Raw genomic sequence first — 21,098 nt, forward strand, 5'->3', positions numbered from 1 at the left:
TTTTAATACAGGGGAGATGGTCAAGTCATTTACGGTCATTTTAACTTATTATTTGAGTAATAGGGTATTTTTTAGGAATTGTCCTTTTTCATTGGTAAAAAAAGATTTTTTTCATGATTTTAGAGGTTTTACTTGGAAAATCCAGGCATATTATTTAAGGGTAGCCTCAGCCTTTTTATTATTCAGTACAAAAAACCTCTTTCTACACAAACAGCACTATTTACAGCAGCTCAGAATGACTTTGTGTGCTGCCATTGCCACAGAACATGCAGAACCTCATTTAGGGATCACCCCAAAGAGTTTTAAATATAAGTCACAATCACAGCCAAACTTCTCGAGGCTCCATGGAGAGCTATATATGAAATTCTTAGTTCCAACACCTCACACTTCGGTAGATAAAAAATTTCAGTTTTAAAGTGAAATGAAAGAAGAAATCTACCATAATAAATCAACCCAAAATAAATGGATGACAGCTCTTGAGCATCTTATACACATGTAAGGAAGAAATAGAATTAAGCCATCCCAGAGGAAGATGTTCTACTATATCTGTATTTGGAACTTTTCAGAGAGCTGCTCTGCAATCTTACCTGACACTGAACATTGATTTCCCAGAGGCAGTAACACTTGACAAACTGATTCCCAGTTGTCATGGCTTCAGTGTAACAGGAAAATCTTTCCTACTCGATGTCAATGCCCTTTCAAATCTAAATCCCTTATCCCTGCTGCTGTATTTATTAATGTACCTAAATATGAAACTAGTTTTCAGAACAACAATTTAAGTTCATGATGTATTTGGTTACTGAGTTCCAGTCCTATAAACCAAATGCCTTCAAAATTTCCCTATTTGGTCCTGAATTACCCATCAATAACTAGACTCAGGAACTAAGAAGGGAAGTCATCTTCAAGTACTAATCCTTGAAATAATCTGTCTTGAAAGAATATTAATATTGGCTTGTGACCTTTCTGGTGGTTTTATTACTGTTCATGCAGTAATATTGAGTGAAATATTACTGTTCACTCAATATTGACCTTAGAAAAATTCCAATAAAGAAGTTATTTGATTGGTGCCTGGGTGGCACAGTCAGTTGAGCATCCAGCTCTTAGTTTTGGCTCAGGTAGTGATCTCAGGGTTGTGAGATCAAGCCCTGTTATCAGTCTCCACACTGGGTGGAGAGTCTGCTTGAGATTCTCTCTCCTCCCTCTCCCCACCCCTCTTCGCCCCTGCACACTTTCCCTTTCTCACTCTCAAAAAAAATGAGTAAATCTTAAAAAAAAAATGTTATTCAGAGCCAGCAAAACCATAAGTTAATGGTTATAGATAATAGCAGAACAGTTTAGGTATAAGAATTCTAATCTGAATAGTTGGAAGCTTTTAGCATGATAGTCATTATAATGTGCTAATTATATTATTGCCTCTTTCCCTTAATATCTGCCCCTTCCTCCAAAAAGTAGACCTGCTCTGGGCAGCCCCGGGTGACTCAGCGGTTTAGTTCCACCTTCAGCCCAGGGCGTGATCCTGGAGACCCAGGATCGAGTTCCATGTCAGGCTCCCTGCATGGAGCCTGCTTCTCCCTCTGCCAGTGTCTCTGCCTCTCTCTCTCTCTCTGTGTCTCATGAATAAATAAAATCTTAAAAAAAAAAAAAAAAAGTAGACCTGCTCTTTGCATAGGTCTCATTCCAGTGCCCCATGAGTTCACAGCTCCATTTTTGGTAAGCCAGAAATAATTTATAAAACATTTGTTATGAAGTGTACCAAGTGCACAAAACTGAGTATAACACAAAATGATTATTTTCTTAAATATTCATAGCCGAGCCAGAACTAGAGTGAGGCAGGAGAGGTTAGGGTACATGATTCAAAGCAGGGCACTGGTTCTCAAGGCTGACCCTGCACTTGCATGGCCTGGGGAGGGAAAGCCTCCCTGCATTTTATACTAGAAAACTCTTGCCTTACCATCTTCCCAGGCCCTGCTTTATAGCATCTATTTATGTGTTTTGCTGAATCTAAAGTGGTTTTCTAAATAAAATAGTGTTATATCTTTTTTTTTTTTTTTTAAGATTTTATTTATTCATGAGAGACACAGAGAGAGAGAGAGGCAGGCTCCATGCAAGGAGCCTGACGTGGGACTTGATCCCGGGTCTCCAGGCTCAGGCCCTGGGCTGAAGGCGGCACTAAACCCGCTGAGCCACCCTGGCTGCCCATATATATTTGTTTTTAATATACATTGAAACATACATATTATAATCTGAATTTAAAAGTGTACATTTTAAAGAACTTCCAGATTCATCAACATAGAGTTAATTAGTCCTGTTTTCTGAGCCACCACAACCCAGATTCTGCTGAGACTTGTCCCAACCCAGATTCTGCTGAGACTTGTCCCCTTCAAGTCAGGGCTTATCATATTCATTTTATCATCCAGCACCTTTCTCGGTGTCTGGTCCAGAGACATTACTAATTAATGGTAAGTACTTGAATGAATCTTGAATAAACAGTGAAAAATCCATGTACATTCTAAGAATTTGACTTCCAAAATTCCTTTTTTTTTTTGTATATTTTTTTATTGGAGTTCAATTTGCCAACATATAGCCTAGCACCCAGTGCTCATCACCCAGTCACCCCAACCCCCACCCACTACCCCTTGTTCGTTTCCCAGAGTTAGGAGTCTCTCATGTTCCGTCACTCTCACTGATATTTCCCACTCATTTTCTCTCCCCTATAATCCGTTTCACTATTATATTCCCCAAATGAATGAGACCATATAATGTTTGTCCTTCTCCGATTGACTTCATTCAGCATAATACCCTCAAGTTCCATCCACGTTGAAGCAAATGGTGGGTATTTGTCATTTCTAATGGCTGAGTAATATTCCATTGTATACATCCCACATCTTCTTTATCCATTCATCTTTCGATGGACACCGAGGCCCCTTCCACAGTTTGGCTATTGTGGACATTGCTGCTAGAAACATTGGGGTGCAGGTGTCCTGCCGTTTCACTGCATCCAAAATTCTTTCACTCCAGAAGAACCACTGAAAATAAAAATATATTCAAACTACTCAGCTCATTGTTTTCCATACACCAAAAGCTCTGTTACTTAGGTCCAATTCAGTGTGGAAACAACTTAGAGAATAAATTTTTCTTTGTCAAGATGTATCACTTTTTTTGTACACCTTTTTTTAAAAAAAGATTTTATTTATTTATTCATGAGAGAAAGAGAGAGAGAGGCAGAGACATAGAGGGAGAAGCAGGCTCCCTATGGAAAGCCTGACACGGAACCCGATCCCAGGACCTGGGGATCATGACCTGAGCCAAAGGCAGATGCTCAACCACTGAGCCACCCAGGTGCCCCTTGACACTTTTTTTTTTTACACTAAAATCAGTCATTAAGGATTTAAATCCTCCCTGCAAGAACTTTTATCAATCAGCATTATTTGTGATTAACTGCTATGTGCTCCACACTATTCTTGGGTGTTGTGGGGAAATTAAGATAAGAACAGTTCAGTCTAGGGGCACCTGGGTGGTTCAGTCAGTTGTTTGCCTTTGGCTCAGATCATGATCCTGGGGTCCTAGGACCAAGCCCTGTAACAGGCTCCCTGGGCAGGGAGTCTGCTTGTTTCTCTCCATTTACCCCTTCCCCCTGCTCATGCTCTATCTTGCTCTCTCAAATAAATAAGATCTCAAAAAAAAAAAAAAAAAAAAAAAGCAACTTAGCAAGCATGTATTGAGTGATTATTCTGTATAGGGTGGGGTTACAAACCTTTAGGGGACTAATGCATGAATAAAATGGTTTCGAACATCAGAGAATATTAGGGAAGAAAGACATGCCTCTAAGCACTGTAAAAGTCAAGCTGTGAAAAGTGGTATAACACCAGAGTGCCTGGGAGCACTTCAAAGGGAAAAATTAATTCTCATAAGGAATAGTCCGTAGAGAAGATGATTTTTTACATGATTCTTAAAAACACTGATAGACTTCTGAGAGACTGGAGAGCAATCCAAGAGACCGCAAAGTCCTGGAGATGTGACAGTAGAGTGTGGGAGAGGAACTTTGAGCATTGATGTGTTAGCATGTGAAGCTCAGCCTAGAAAGGGTAGGTGGGAGAAGATGGCAAAGAGCTTTGATAGCCATACTAAGGCTGTTGGGAGGTTAGTCTGAAGAAAATCGAGAATTTTTGAAGATTTCAGGGCAGTCAACACAAATTTGTGTTGGAAATGAAGAAAAACTGAGTTAGGTATCAATATACATGCCCATATTGAATAGTATATAAGTATATGAATTAGAGTTTAACAGGAGAACGGGGCCAAGTCTTGAACCTCGACACATTGCAATTATGGGATATCTGTGAGGTGTTGATATTTAAGACAAGGTCATTGCCTTGGAGAAGTTTAGCATTCCCTTAGAGGGTTGGCTAACATATGTAAAATACTTCAGAGATAAATTTGTGCAGTTTTATATCTTGAGAAAGGAGAGATTGGGGTACCTTGGAATTGTATGAGCTACTTGGTGAAATAGGATACTTGAGAAATTAGCGACACAAAACACAGGTAAATAATTCATGAGTGATCAATTGAACTCTTAAAAAAGCTCATTTAATTTAAATGAAACTTGCTTATGTAAGTGCTGCTCTTATGTTTGGGACTGCATTTTATGGCTTAACTCCCTATAGAGCTATTGTAGATTACATAGGGATTTAAAAACACCTAAGAACACAGTTTGCTTTGTCTTAAATATGATAGACTTTTTTTCAATGAGAAAAAGTTCTGTAAAGTCAGATTATCTGTATAAGCCCTTCTGTTATTTCAAAATGGAAAGCAGAACTTAAGATCATAAAATGGCATCAAAGCAGTGCTTTAATACACTATTAGATAATGTTATTAAACTGTTTTTTTAAGTTTGTTTGAAAGAACAGTTATGGACTTCCTGTTGAGGCTCTGAGCTCTGATTACATATCACAAGGGATAAGTAGATAAAATTGTAAATGAACTAAAAGCAACAGTGTCTGGAGGGGGAATAAAAGCCAAATACTCTTGTTTTGCTAAATCAGCCAATTTATTTTTATGAGGGTCTTTTATCCATGGAAAGAGTGCTGAATTCTGTTACTTTTTTTTAAATAGGTTTATTGAGATATAGTCACATACCATATAATCCACTCATTAAAGTGTGCAATTCAATGGTTTTTAGTATATTTACAGAATTGTGCAACCATCACCACAACCAATTTTAGATTATTTTTATCACCCAAAAAGAAACCCCATAGCTGTTAGCAGTCACTCCTCAGTCCTCCCCTGCCACACCCCCACCCCCACTCTCATCCTAGACAGCATCTAATCTTTCTGGCTTTATAGATTTACCTATTCTGGACATTTCACAGAAAAGGAATATAATATGTGGTATTTTGTGATTGGCTTTTTTGACTTAATGTTTTCAGGTTTTATCCATGTTGTTGCATGTATCAATACTTTATTCCCTTTTTATGGCCAAAAATAGTCCATTGTTTGAAAACACATTTTGTTCATCCATTCATCTGTTGGTGGACATGTGGGTTGTCTCCACTTTTCGGCTGGCCTGAATAATGCTGCTCTTAACATTCTGTACAAGTTTTTGTGTGGACGTATATTTCCATTTCTCTTAGTTATATAGTTAGAGATGGAATTGCTGGGTCATATGGTCATTGTGTTTAGACTTTTTGAGGAACTGGCAAATTGCTTTCCAGAGTGCTGCATCATTATTTCATGCCCATTAGCAATTTAGGAGGGTTCCAACCTCTCTGCATCCTCTCCAACACTTGTTATTGTCTGTCTTTTTTACTACAGCCATCTTGGTGTGTGCAAGGTAGTCTCATTGTGGTGTTTATTTGTGTTTCCCTAATGACTACTCATATTGAGCATCTTTTCACTGTTTCGAAAGAAAACTGTACAGAAAGCTCAATTCAATGAAAGCTCTAAAATGTGTTATGAAGCCTAAGCAAAATAGTTTTATAGACTTTGATTTGATTTCCTAGAAAATGATGATGCTTAATAATTACATGCTTACAATTTTGGTTTGATAAGAATTTTTTTGAATAGTAACAGGACAAATTTGAAATGCATAGCAGCATTCCAGGTATCATCAAGTGGTTATATGTGGTGCAGGTAAGACAGACTTACTGCCCCAGCTTACAGAAAGGAAGCAAAATTATCATAATTATAAGTTAGGAGGATTTAAGATAGGAGGGTTTTAAATATCAGGATGGATCACACTAGCTGACTTTGAATAAGCAATGCTATTTATAAAAATTGTCCACTATGTTGATATGATATATAACCGTAAATCTTTACCCAGTTTTTAAATTTTAAAATTGCCCCATGCTATTTAAGATCTCTGAAAGCTGGATAATTAAATAAATAACTTATTGGGGTCTCATTTAGCCCTGAATCCTATAATTATATAATTCCTGGCTAACATCAAGTTCTCCTTTAAGTACATAATAAAAGCATACTGTTTTAAACAATTCAGCTATTCTTATGTCATGAGAATAATCAGCCAAGAAACTTATCTTTTTGTTTCAAAGTTGTTGACTTTTATGTAAGAACTCTATACTTCTTCCAGTATAGTAATTTATTCATCTGTATTAAAATTTTTAACAAGTTTCTGACAAAGAACAGGTGACATAAGTTGGGAGTCATTAGAAGTTCAGCATAAAGTTCTTTTTGTCACCATTTGAAATCCCTGGACAAGAGAAAACAGAGAGGTTTGGTTACATTATCCTTGCCGTGCCAAATAAACAGTTGAAGAAAACGTTAACTATCCTTTTGCTGCATGTCTGCATGTAGGCTAGGAAGGGTGCTTGATGTTAACCATGCTAGCTTGTCAACTGCTAACCATTTAATGATAGAAGCTTGAAATTTAAAAAATACACAGTATTAAAAAGTTTATTTGGCTCCTCATTGGATGACTTAATTTATTTATTCAGGCAACATTTACTGGATGCTAATTAAGGGTGAGATGCTGACCACGCTAAGTAGAGAAAGGGATGTAGTTTCCTCAGGGAAGTCCTCAGGGACCAGGTAGCATTTGAAGTGGGCTTTTAAACTTGAGTAAAACTGGGATTCTCAGAGGAAAGATAAAGCTAAGAGTGGCATTTACATCTAAAAAAAAAAAATCAAACATAATTACAAGTAAAAAAGTTTCTTCTCAGGGAAGAGGTGGATAGCATCCACTATCCAAGAAATAGGTAAGTATCCATAAAAAGTCATTCAAGCAATAAGCTGAGTGGTTCAAAAACAACCAACAAGACAGATTCCTGCCTTTACAGGGCTAGAGGAATACACAAAGCAAATGAGAAATTATAATACATTATAGAGGAAATGGGATATTGGGGGCAGAGGCAGTGTCCAAGCTGGCTGTCCAGAGACAGAGGAGAACAGCCGGATTAAAGCCAAATCAGTTCATCGTCCCCTCCTGGCATTCAGTCACGTTCAAAGGAACAACGTGACAAAAACAAATCAGAAGCCCTTTGAATCTTTTCTGTGAGTTCACAAAAATGTCAGAAGGGGCAGAAGGGGGTCTCATTTTCAATGTATTTTACCAAGTTAAAAGTTATTGCAAAAGGAGAAGATTCTTAAGCTAAAGCATTAATGGAATTTCAGTTAAATTGGTGGCTAGATCATGCTTATTTTTTGTCCTCTCTATCTCAAGATGCCTTAACAGGGTAGTAAAGTTATTAAAAAGGAACTGATTCACAAGAATAATCTCCTGGGTGGATGAGAGATTGCAACAAAAGATGTCTGGAAGACAGAAAAAAATAAACTGGACAGAATAGAGGGTAGATAGTCTGATAGAGGATCTAGAATGAATTAAAGCCATGTATTTGTGTGCATTGTGTGTATATAATGATATAAGTGAAAAACTAATGATGTTGATGCACACTAAAAGCTGTGCAAGAAAGGAAATGGAACCTTAGTATACTGTGGTTCTGCAATGAACAATATTTACATTCTCATGATGAAGTAAATAGTGCTGAATGATTTAATCAAAGTCAGTGATAGGATGCTGTTAAGGAATGGGGAAAGGGGAAGGTGTGAAGAAAGAATGGTTACATCTGTTCCCCGCTGAAAATGCTCCTATTGCTCCTGATTGAATAAAAGTAAAATTCCTTGCTGTGGTTTTAAAAATCCCCACATCATCTGGTCCTCATCTGCCTCCCTGATCTCATAACCTCCAACTCTCCCTTTTGCAACCACCATGGTGTGACACTAGCCTTCTTTCTCTTCTTTAAACAAGTCAGTGTCTTTCTCTCCTCAAGTCCTTTGCCCTTGATCTTTTCTCTGTGTGATGTGTTCTATTGGCAGAGAATCAGTCGGGCCCCAATATTCATTCTCTTCTTCTTCCACAGTGATAGAATTTTAGCTCAGCTCATGGCTGCCCAGAATAGAAACCACATTTCAAGTGTCTCGTGCAGCTAGGTATGTCTGTGTGACTACGTCCTAGCCAAAAGTATGTAGGCAGAAGAGGTGGAAAATGGCTGAGTTGTGCCCTTACAGAGAGGAGATGTGCCCTTGTCCTTCCCCCATCTTGCTGTTGGGAACATAGATGTGGACCATACAGATGAAGAGCAGAGCCTGGATCCCTGGAAGGCCCTCAGGCTGTCATGTAAAGTGAAAAATAGACTTGGCTCACTTAAAAAATTGTTAAGGGTCTGTTTACATGCATCCAACCCATATCCCAATTAATGCAGCTCTTGCCACAGATTTTCACAATGCAACTTGATGCAGATGCTATCACCAAGGAATGTTTCTTGACCACCCTACCTGAAGTCAGCCTTTCTAATTTCTATACCAGGTCTTATTTTCTTTATAACACATAGCACTATATATTAAATTGTTTTATTTAGTTATTTGCTTTGTAATTGCCTTTCTCCTAGAATATAAGTTTCATGAATGCAATGATCTTATCTGTTTCATTCATTCCTTGGAAGAGGCCTGGCACTATGGATAATATATATTTGTTGAATGATTGACTACATCACACCACAAGTCAATAGATAAAATAGACGAATCAAGAAAAAAAAAAAGTGTTGGCATACCTGGGGTGGCTCAGTTGGTTAAATGTCCAACTCTTGGTTTCAGCTCAGGTCATGATCTTAGGATCGCGAGATTGAGCTCCGAGTCAGGCTCCTCGCTCACCCAGAGTCTGCTCCAGATTCTCTCTCTCCCTCTCCCTCTATACCTTCCCCCCGCTCCTGTGACCCCACTCATGCTCTCTCTCTCCAATAAATAAATCTTTTTAAAAAAATGTGTCATGCCCATATTACTTGGAAATATAGAGGTAAATTTGGAGAAACTACAGTTAAAATATTCTTAAATGGCTGCTTCTAGAAACCAGGGCTGAAATGGGGACAGGTAGCACAAGGTGCTGTTACTTTTTTATTACAAATGCTTTAATACTATTTGAATTTTTTAAACTTATTCATATATCACTTTGGAAAGGTCAAACTTAAATCAACAAAACACTGTGTAGTCATCAAGTGAAGTGATGGAAGAATGTTTAATGGCATGGAAAGACATCCACAACATGAAAATAAAAAAAGTAGGTTACATAACATGTCAATATGTAGAGCAGGATCCGTTTTTGTATATGTATAAAGCACATATGCATAAAAAATGCTACATTATACTCAATGCATATGGCAAATTCCTAACTTTAGATGTAAGTGGATATTCAATTTTTATTAATAGAATCAGTTTTTCCTGATTAACACCGTTGAATGAATATTTAAAGACTTCAGGTTTGAAAGGATACTGTGTTGTCTTCATTCCTAGGGTTCCCATAGGCCTTGGCCAAGCCTTTGCTTTCAGTCATTTAATGAGGAGTTTTACCTTTATTCTTAGAGCAGTGAGGAGCCACCCAAGTGTGTTAAGCAGAGACGGTGTGATAAAATTGGTTTTAGGCAGATTTCTCTCCCTGTATTGTGGAAATGGTTTGGAATTGGTTTGGAAATAGTTTGAATTACAGAAATGAGTTAGGAAGCAGTTGAGGCAATCAAGGCAAGAAACCAGGGATACCCTAACCCTACCATAGGAGAGTAGCAGTCTGGTAGAGAGAAGGGGACCATCTGAAGAACAATAGGTTGATGTTAGCAGGATGGGTGGCGAGAGTGAAAAGTGCCTGAGGCTATAAGTTCCCCAAGAGTAAGGACCATTTTGACCTATACTACTTCATCTTGGGGCCCACCTAGCATAGTCTCTGGTACATAGTGACATCAGTAAATATTTGTGATCTAAAGAAGAGAAAAGAATCAAAGATGAGGCTCAGAAGTCTGATGAAATTACCTGGGTGAGGGTTGGGTTGTTTGCTGAGCAGTAATACAAGGGCCAGTGTGGGTAGAGAGAGACTAGGAAGGAACTTGGACTCATAGTATTATCAATTCCCGGTGCTCATTCAGATGAGGGCAGCCAGTGAACAGCTGCGTCTCCAGGGCTGTAAGATCTTGGCTTGAGATAGTTTTGAGAGTCATCAGAGTAAAGGTGGTACCTTGAGACCCAGAAGGGAATAATACTTCAGTAGAAGAGTATATTGGGTGAGAGGAGAAGATACAGGACAGACCCTTGGAGCAGCTCCCGAATTAAAGGACAGCTGGCCAGCGGGGAGAATCAAAAGGAGTGACCTGAGAGATAGAAGGGGAAATCTGGCATCACAAAAGAAGGGAGAGTCAGCAGTGAGGAGTGTTGTCAATAGAGAAGGTATCAGGATCAGTTCTGAAAAACACCTGTTGTGTTTAGAACAAAGAGGTTGTTGGTGACATCAAGTGGGGGTTTTAGGACACACAGGGGAACTAGAGATTGGGAACCATTTTACTGTGTAAAGGGGACTGATGGAATGATGGAATGAGCTACCACCTTTCCTCCTTTTTAGTTTTTTTCCCCTTGATTTTGAACACATCCCTGAACTTGTACCCACTGTGGCACTGTCACCTTCTCATCACAGTTCCGATGACTAGTTTGGCAGCAGGGAGATTTTTCCCCTTGGTCACACTGGTAATCAGTACACTATCAGGAGGCTGACAGGGACTTATTTGTGGTAGTTCAGAATGTGGCTGCCATAAAACCAGTCCTCCAAGTACTTGGCTCTCCCTGCTGCATGATTACACCCATGGTTCCTGTGTGCTTTTTCCATCTTTTCTAGAATAAAAAGTCACACACATATACACAAATTCAGAGAAGGATCATAGACTTCATAACACTAAAAATTACACTGCCTTCACAGTCTAGATTATTGACAGAGATATGCATTGTGTATTTTCCCAAATTTTCTTGGCCAAGGGTATTCTCAGCCTCTGGCTATTTTCTGAATATAGTCTTTTCCCCTTCTTTCTTCTCTCAAGCCATTATTTCCCTTTCTATCCTTGCTCCATATTACTTTCCATTATTACTTTTCCTTTATAATCAACTTGTCCTGTTTTTTGCTTCTCCATGAACAGCATGAAATCCCTCTCTCTATCATCTTTCCCATCTTCCCTTTTGTGGTTTCCTCTTTGTAATAACTCTTGGAAGCAATAAGTGATTGGAAATTACATAGGAATATTAAGGGCATGATGGTTTTGGGGTAGAGTATACTGTGTTCAAACAAAATGCTTCTAATTGTATGCTACCTGTTTTATCATCAACACATTCATTTAAAAAACACTTTATTGAGCACCTTCTGGGTGATGGGTACCACATATGTGCTGTAAATACTGATAGCAAATACAGGCCCCAGCAACTGTGTGGTAAATCTGTGAATGAATGAGAAACCTCAAGCAGCCACTGACAGGAGGTTTTGGAGGACAGGATGAGAGAGATTAGTCCTCACACTTGGAAAATCCTGGAGATAAAACCACAGCAGCATTCCACAGAGGGAGTGGTGGTCTCTTTTACAGCAGCCCAGACAAGAGCAGCTAAAGGGATGAATGGCAGGTCTTGAGTGCCTTTTAGTGATGAACATGAGTGGATGAAGCACCCCACACTCCACCATTGCTCTTCGTTGATGAAAACCTTTTGACTGGAATGGCCACCAACCAAAGGAAGAGGGGAATTTTCCCAGTTCCAATTGAGCATGGCAACATTAGCCAGGTGCGCTGGGAATATTAACACCATTTCCAGATGGTCTGAGGGGCTAGGGGTTAGCTCTGCAAAAAATCATCATCATACAACCTATAATTAATGTAGGACTCTTTGAGAAGAAATATTGCTTATGCATCAGATGTAGTAATGAAAACTTCTGGCTTCCAGAGACTATAATTTAGGCCTGGTTCTGCCACTAATTTTGTGGCTTTTAGCAAATTAATTCACTTCTCTGAATTAATGAAACCTGAGCTCAGTTTCCTCCACTACAGTTGAGAGAGCTGATTGATCTCTAGATCATGCCTCTATAATTCTGTGAGTCTTTTAACTCAGTTGCTTTTTTAAAGAATGTTTCATGCTTTTCCAGGGCTTGGACATGATGGTATTTATCAAGTTAATTATTGCAATGAATCTTTCTGCAATATTAAAATATGTCAGATGAGACAATGTTTTGTGTATTTTTTACATAATATTTACTTTTCTTGTCTAAGCAGAACTTACCCAGCTTAGATATGGAACCATGGAGGTGTGGCAAAGGGAAATCAGACCCTTATAATGAGTATTAACTGTAAAATGGTTGTATTAACTCTAAAATAGGGTCAGGTGTCTACAGCAACAGAACAGCCTGTCAGTAAGTGATGAAAAGAGAGACTAGAGCACATTCATTCTTTGGTATTCTCGGGGTATGGTGAAACACAGGAACAGAACAAACCCACAGATGCAGATTATTCATTTTGATAAAAATTGGTAAGACCTATATATTACATCATTTGCCAAATGATGACTTATATTTCAAAACTGAAATTTTCAGATTCAACTTAGTGATGGATTGCATCAACAGGCTTTGGCAGAACTATGGAACCTCTTTAGTGATTCCCTGGGTGGATAGTATGCTGCAGTATCTGCTCGTTTTCTGCACATAGAATAAAGTGATGGTTCAAGAGTCATTAAGGAAAAGGATATATTTAAAGTTTGAGGTGGCTATGGGGAGAATTGGAAATTGAAACATACAGAAGCTGAATGGCCCTGAGTAAAAACTCCTTCTACTCATAGGAAAGAACTTTCACATCCCATTCCTTTCTGTGCATCCAGGATTCCCTCTGTAGCCTTATGATAGCCAGGTTTCCAGATGAAAAATGGGTCTATTCCCAATCAGGAAAGGCAAGACAGGGCAATGGCCCCTAGTGGGGTCACAAGGAGACAGCTATTCTGCTTTTGAAGAAAAAGAAAGAGTAGCTTTTAGAATTACATTTCTCTCTCTTTCTTCCTCCCTCTTTTCTCAGTCCCTCTCCCTCTCTCTTTCTTTTCCCTCTCCTGATTGTTCTCTGGAGGCATGGCTACAAACACTGCCAGGGTTCAAACCCCACTGTTAATGTTCACCCATTCTTGCAACTCCTTTCTCCTCAACTGCATAGCTAATGTTCAAGAGATAATAAGCATTTCCCTCTGTTTATCCCTAAAGGGGTCCATGGAGACATTTTTTTCATCATTTCCTGGCTTGGTGAGAGAGGATGTTGTTAACCAACTGCCATTTTACTGGTGAGATTACAGTGTCAAGACTAAAGGGCAGCTGGTTTGCTTCACCGATAAAAGAATGAAAGCCCTTGCTTGTAAATAGCTTTGTCTGTGTTAGCAACCTCTTAAATCGTCTTGCTACCCTCACATTCCCCAACTGCTACTTCAAAAGCTCTGCTCCATTCCTAGGCTATGTTACCCTGGTGACTAATCTTGATAATCTACTCTTGAAGGTTCCCATGGAGGCAGTATTTTAGCACCTGTGTGTGATGGCTTTGAATGTGGTGAGACAGGTGACTGTGGACCATGGCAGGTAGGCCTGCACCTGGTAATGGTGGTGGGGGTGTTGGCTGGGGTGCAGTAGGGTGTTTGTGTGGAGCCGGGGAGTTGAGAAGGGATGCTCCCTTGCTAGGATCTGAGCAATGGTGTGCTACTGAATTTCCCCACCACTTCGCATCACACCTATCATAATTATCTTAAACATAAGAAAGGGGATTTATTTCCAGCCAATGCCAAGCTGCTGGAGAAGGTGGCCTCTTGGCTTTTCAGAAGTTCTGAATCTCATCTCCAAGTTCTGCTAGGAATTGATACTGACCTATTCTGTCTTCTAAAAGTAGTCACCTGACAGAGTTTGCAACAGCTTCTGGAAAAAGAGGTTTGGTGAGAGGAGAAAAGAATATAGTGCCTAAATGAACCAAAAAAGGAGGAGGGGAAGAAGAGAAGAGGAAAGGGAAGAGGAAGAGGAGGAAGGGAGGGGAGGAGGAAGGGGGGTAGAGAAGGAAGAGAGGGGAAGTGGGGAGAACAGGAAGGGGAAGAAGGAGAGGGAGGAGGGGAAGGTAACTAGATGATGAAATCTGGCCAGTTTTTGAAAGAAAGCATTTGTCTTTATCTCTTCCCAAGGTATCCAGAAACTTCCCACCGTGTAATGCTTAGTTCACTCACAAAAGGATTTTTTTTTAACTCCTCATGGGTTTCTTTCTGAGCTTAGACAAAAATTATTCCAGATGGAAGCTTAGTAAGGGAGTGGGAAGAGCTAAACCAGCTCTCCCTCATTCCAGGCTTTCTCAGAGCATGGTCTGTGGGTCTTTTTCAGAATCACCTAGGGCCCTACTTTAAAAAAAAAAAAAGGAGAGGGAACAAATTCCTGGACCTAAATCAGTATCTTTAGGGGTGGGTTCTGGGAATTTGCAATCTTCAGGGGTTTTTGCTTTTGTATCTAAGGAGGAAGGGCCCCAGATGCTTCTTATTCTTAATGCCTATAAAAATTCGTGAACCACTGCTTTAATCCATAAGACTCAGAGCTCTGTTTTTATCTCTGTAAAAGAGAATTTAACAGTTTTTTAGCATTTGAATCATCAGCCAAGATATGTGGGCATTGCTTAGCTCTAAGCATCCTGAGACGTTGAAGAAATATGTGTGTACAAATATTGAAAGAGAAAACAGTGGCTGCATTGCTATGACACAGAGTCAGGGAGCATAAAAGATACCAGCATAATAGGTCACTTAAAATAATGGGAACTAGGAACCTCACGGGCTGGTAGCTTGAGCATGTAAATACGCAACCGGAGACAGATGATGCACCTGAAATCAAAGTTCCAATAAGGGAGTGGCTTTGCTAGGGATCTCTTCACAGACTGCACTGCAGTGAATTTCTAGCACATGGAAGCACTCCTCACTGCCTCTGAGAGGGCACACAGCTCAGTACCCACAGTTTGCACGCCGCAGGGCCAGCTGACTTTTAACACTACTGTAATCTCAGGCAGAAACACACTAGGATCTAATGCCTAGCCAGTTGGCTGGCTCATTTCCTCATACAAACCCATGCTGCCATGTTTTCTCTGATGGGCTCAATGTACAGGAACTTCCAGAAGATGCTCATGAATGACCCACAAAGGGAAGGGAAGGAAGGAGCACACAATGGGGCCCAGATTGCTAATGGTGTGGTGAAAAATAAAACATCGAGTGGATCTGAAAACCTGGTGTCCGAGAATACTCAAGGCAACAAAGAAATGAACAATACAGAGGCCCCCATGCTTTCCATTTTATGTCCCGTAATGACCCATCTGTTAAGTTTCATTTTTCATGGATAGGAGTTGAGTAAAGAAATTCCCACATGCATTTAAACTTAACCAAACTAAATCTATCAAAGAACAGGATCATTAAGTCAATGAGATTGGAAAGTCAAACATTCTGAGAAGAAAACAGAATTAAAGATTTTTGGCAGTCAATAATTCACCTTGAGTGGATTAAGTGAACATTTTGTGAAGTGATGAATTCGAACAGAAAACAATTCTGGGGGTGCCTGGCTGGCTCAGTCAGGGGAGCATGTGACTCATGATCTTGGGGTTATGAGGGTAGAGATGACTTAAGAATAAACCTTTAAAAAGGAATAAAATAATTCTGTTTTTTATTTATAAAGGTTTATTTTAATAGATTAGTTCTCTAGTTTTACTCAATTCTAATAGGTTTTGATAAATATTGCTTACCTACTAACCCTACATCGTTTTTGTTTTGGTTTTGGTTTTGGTTTTTTGTTTTTGTTTTTCTAAAGAGACAAGTGACTAGAAAGCTGCAGCCAGCAAAGGCAGGAAAGAAAAATCTGGTTAGAAAGAGAGAATAGGGCAGCCTGGGTGGCTCAGCGCTTTGGCCCAGGGCATGATCCAGGAGACCCGGGATTGATTCCCACATCGTGCTCCTTGCATGGAGCCTGCTTCTCCCTCTGCCTGTGTCTCTGCCTCTCTCTCTCTCTCTCTCTCTCTTTCTCTCTGTGTGTATGTCTCTCATGAATAAATTAAGTTAAAAAAAAAAAAGGAAGAGTGAATAGCATGTGCAAAGATCTTGCAGTGGAGAAGAGCTTAGAGCCTTTCAGGTGCTAAGTGGAAACCAGCTGTTTGGTGTGGGGAGCCCAGGGACAATGACTTTGATGGGAGGAGTGCCATCACATGAGGCTGGGTGATGGTGACAAGGAAACTGGATTTCACAGGGGTGGTGGGATCCTCTCAGAGGTCCCTGGGAGTGACCTGATTCGTATGTTCAAAGATGTGAATTTGTTTCTCAAAATTTACAATACATAAAGGCAGAATAAGAGGAAAATATAACAATCCATATTTTGTTGTTTTCTTGGTTTTTTTTGGTTGGTCAACTACGTGTTGCTGACAGTTAACTGATTTGACTTTGTATTATTTTAAGAGAAATAAATGCAAATATCTCCCAAGTTTTGAACTTTCAGAAGTTCACTTTCCACCACTTACTTTGCTTTCCCAAAGGACCTACATGAATTCGCTACCTGCATTCACTAACTGAAAGAAATCCAGAGAGAGTCTTTGCTGTTGGAAAAAAAGATGAAAAGAGAAAGTAGCAATCAGTGTTTGTTTGGTCTTTGATGGCAAGCCCTCACAGAGGCAGCACACCGGAGCAGTGAGAGTGGTGCTGCCAACTTCCTTCCCTAGGAATGACACTCTGCATCCCAGCATGAAGCCTCCAGAGCTCTGAACTGTGTCTGTGAGCACCTGTGCTTTATTTCCATTGATTTTGCACATCCATTAGCAAGATTTATCCGTCCTAAGGTATCAGAAAAGCCTAAGGGGCACCTGGGTGGCTCAGTCAGGTAATCATCTGACTCCTGAATTTGGCTCAGGTCACGATCTCAGGGTCATGAGATCAAGCCCCTCGTTGGTCTCCATGCTGAGCATGGAGCCTGCTTAAGATTCTCTCTCTCCCTCTGCCCCTCCTCCCACTCTCCGTCTGTTAAAAGGGAAAAAAGAAAAGCCTAAGAGAGGTTATCTTTTTTGATTCTGGGAACACTAAAAAATTTTCCATGTAAATGAATGGTAATTACCTCTTCACTTTGTAACATTGGCTTATGAAGGGGTTCATAGGTGCACTCTACTTTCAGATGGTGAGGCTAACCTGTGCTTAAAACAATGACCACTCTGGGGACTAAATATCCATAGCCAGCAACCAGCACAGGCCCCCAAGTCATGATAGATGCTTGATGATTTCTTCTTGCTAATGCTGCTCACTCTACTTCTGTCTGGGAGGCAAAGACACAGATAAAGAATATAAATCACATGTCTGTAAAACATTATCAAAAGGGGTGCAAAAGGATATTATGAACACAATGAACAGAAACAATGGAAAACTGTCATGAAATAGGTGTTGAACTTCAGAGCTGTTAACTACACTCATGAAGTCACTGCTTATGATTTGTAATATTCCTCACTATAGAAGCGTTTATCCATTTACTCTTTAAATTTTCCTGCGTTATCAGGCTCTACTAAGATGACTGATCATTCATCACTTACGTATTTTGAAAGATAAATCCATTGTATTTCCAAATATCATCACTTTCCTCCCCACTTCTTATCATTTCTGTATTTACTGTTGCTTTGGTAGTCAGTCCATTCATCATTTTTTTCAGAAGCCCAGCTTCAAAATTGTCCCCCCCTAATCTCCCAGATAAAATTGTTGACACTCAGAAACCTAAAGAAACTTAGATAACATTTTTCCACATAGATGTGACCCTAACTCACCCAGTGTAAAAATCACCTTTGAGAGAAAATGTGATTTCAGTGCTGTACCATTCCCAAATGCTTAGATATGTCCCTCAAATATCCCCAGTGTCCTTTAATAATCCATTGAGTGTATCATTCAGGAACTTACCTAAACCCTTTTTGAGCTTGTTTATACTTTCAGCTGCTACCTCTTAATGTTATGCTTTCAACCTCTACCTTTTCCTTCATTTCATGGGTGTTCAGAAATGTGTTTATCTTAAATTCCCTTCCTATCATTAGACTTCCAAAATATCATTAGTGCTCTATGCTCAGTCTTTACCCAAGTTTGGTGTCCCCCTCCTTCTGGGGCAACATTGCAAAGAGAGGGAGCGTGATACACCTCTGTATTCCCGGAAGAGGGGTTGATGAGGAGGACACCCAGCAGGGAGGGGACACTACTCAGACACAATCAAAAAGGAGCCACTGCTTACTAGCTGTAACCTGGCCTCCTTAGGAGAAAGGAAATAAAAGCTTCATGGAAAGCCTAAGGACAGGGGGTTGCCACAGTCATCTGGCTGGGGAATCAGGCAGCATGGGTGAAGTACTGGCCCCTCACTAGCAAGTTATTTAATGTCTCTAAGCCTCATCCCTTCTTCTGCAAAGTGGGCTAATAATTCATCTTCACTTCATGCGGTGCCTGGGTATAATAAATGAGAAGATGGATGTATGCTAGAGTCTCAGCTCAAAGCAGGCATGTCAGCAGTCTAGAACGTTTACCCTGATGGGCTTCAGCCACCTCTGACCTTACAGAGGGTCATCACCAAGGCAAGCTTTCATCTCCAGGATTCCAGACATGGCAGCCCCCAGGTCCTTCCCATGGAGCTCTGACCCCTCTCCCATCCCGGCTTAGAACAGGGCATTGAGCTCGCCTGACAGTGTTTGAGCGCACTATGGTTTGTACAGTTCCATTTGCATGCCTCTTCCCAAGGACATGATGTTTTGTTGGCCTTTGTTTTCAGCTGCAGTGCTTTGAGCCCTCGCTTTCAGAAGACTCCATTATGACTTTGCTAGAGTCTAAGTGAGAGCTGGGTCCCATAATTACTGAAGCATTGTTGCCTACATTGAAACTTCCTATTTCCATTCTGGCCACTCTCAGTACCTAGCAAGCCCCTCTATCATTTATCCTTATTCGCTTGGCATTCAGCTTCTGGAAAAACAGCATGGCATACAGACTCGGAGATTCCGATTCTGGGTCATTTGTAAAAATTTAGGACTAATTCTGGCACACATTCCTAAGAAGGCACTAATATTGGTAGTTTTCTACTTAGAGAAGAACCATCTATCTGTCCCTAATCTTTGATTGAGTTCCCAGTTCTTCTGGTCTGGATTTATTTTAGGACTAAAGCCATAGGCCCAAGCTTATTTGTATGTTAGCTTTAGATGGCTATTCCATCTGTGTTTGAGATTTGACTTTTTGCACAATTAGTTTTGAGCTCCTGAGACCCATTCTTGAGAATAAGTGCAGACCTCAGATTGGAGACACCAAGTCTTCTCGGATCCCCAAGTACACAGCCATGTTAGCTATTTTGCTAACTCTCCTCTGCTGGGCATTGTGCCAACATGTGTGCTTGGTCTTCACTAAAGGAAAAATATTGCAATCCTAATTATCTTAATGTCTTTATACCCCAGAAATTTCTTTTAAAAACATTTTTTTAATTATTTTTTTTTCTTTTTAAAGATTTTATTTATTTATCCATGAGAGACACAGAGAGAAAGGCAGAGACATAGGCAGAGGGAGAAGCAGGCTCCCTTCAGGGAACCTGATGGAGGACTTGATCCAAGGACCCTGGGATCACAACCTGAGCCAAAGGCAGATGCTCAGCCACTGAGCTACCCAGATGTCCCTCTTTATATATATATATATGATTTTATTTTGTTTGAAAGAGAGAGAGCACAAGCAGAGGGGAGGGGCAGAGGGAGAGGGAGAAGCAAACTCCCTGCTGAGCAGGGAGCCTGACAAAAGGCTGGATCCAGGACCTGAGCCACAGGCAGCCACTTAACAGGCTGAGCCACCCCGGCGCCCCACCCCAGAGATTTCTTGTCATGAATTAAGTAACTTAGCTGAAATTGATATCTAACTTTATAAATGTCAAGTACTGGAATGCCTGAAATTGCTACATTACACAGGAATCACTCGCAAAACTGTCCTTCTGTTCTTGTGTTTTGTCAGCCTTTGAAATATTAGCCAGGTGTGGATTTCATTCCAATAAAAGATATGTGCTTCCCACATGCATTAAAGTGAGGAAATGGTGAAAGGCCTTCACTGCTAGCAGTTGGGCCTGTCCTCTGATGATGGGAACAAGTGTGGTCATTCTGCATTTTAAGGATTTTATTTATTTATTTGAGAGAGAGAGAGCATGAGGGAAGAGAGGGGCAGAGAGAGAGAGAGGGAGAGAGACTCAAGCAGATTCTGAGCTCAGCACAGAACCCAACATCAGGCTCAATCTCACAACCCTGAGATGAAATCAAGAGGCAGATGCTTAACCCACTGAGCTACCCGGGCGCCCTGCATTTTAAAAGCCAAGAGTGAATGCTGTAGCATCCCCGATACTGTTTTGTTCTGACTCCAAATTCCAACAACATAAATGAAAACCAAGCCTCTCTTGCATTAAGATGTGTGATGGACAGCAATCTCTCTCTTGATTGTCTGGTGCGCTCAGCAGGGAGCCTGCCTCTCTTCCTCCTACTCCCCCTGCTTGTGCACGCTTTCTTTCTCTCTCTCTCTCTTTCTCTCTCTCTGTCAAATAAATAAATAAAATCTTAAAAAGAAAAAAAATAAAAAAAGAACCAGGTCTGGACAACCTGGGAAAATGCCTGGAGGCAGATTGGGATAGAAGAACTCACCTACTTTTTTTTTTTTTTTCTGTATCCTTATATCTCTCTGAATGCCACCAATTCTGCTTCTGTGTGTTCTACTGAGACTCATAACCTAGATCCTTCCATCAGAGGGAACCA

General features: G+C 40.2%; 1 protein-coding gene across 2 annotated transcripts in view; it reads right to left on the reverse strand.

Moving 5' to 3' along the window:
- Positions 1 to 6,605: 6,605 nt before the first annotated feature.
- The window catches only part of PLEKHS1 (pleckstrin homology domain containing S1), a 52,576-nt gene continuing 38,083 nt past the window's right edge, over positions 6,606 to 21,098 (reverse strand). Inside the window, exons 14-16 of one of the 2 annotated variants that reach the window (XR_013367814.1) lie at positions 17,429 to 17,623; positions 16,842 to 16,916; positions 6,647 to 6,703 (exon numbers count right to left, since the gene is read on the reverse strand). The gene's annotated coding sequence lies outside the window, so the exon portion shown is untranslated. Of the gene's footprint in view, positions 6,704 to 16,841; positions 16,917 to 17,428; positions 17,624 to 21,098 lie in introns of both variants that reach the window. The other variant, XR_013367815.1, reaches the window with a different exon arrangement.

The sequence above is a fragment of the Canis aureus genome, chromosome 29 (genome assembly GCF_053574225.1).
Source record: "Canis aureus isolate CA01 chromosome 29, VMU_Caureus_v.1.0, whole genome shotgun sequence".
Classification (NCBI taxonomy): Eukaryota; Metazoa; Chordata; class Mammalia; order Carnivora; family Canidae; genus Canis; species Canis aureus.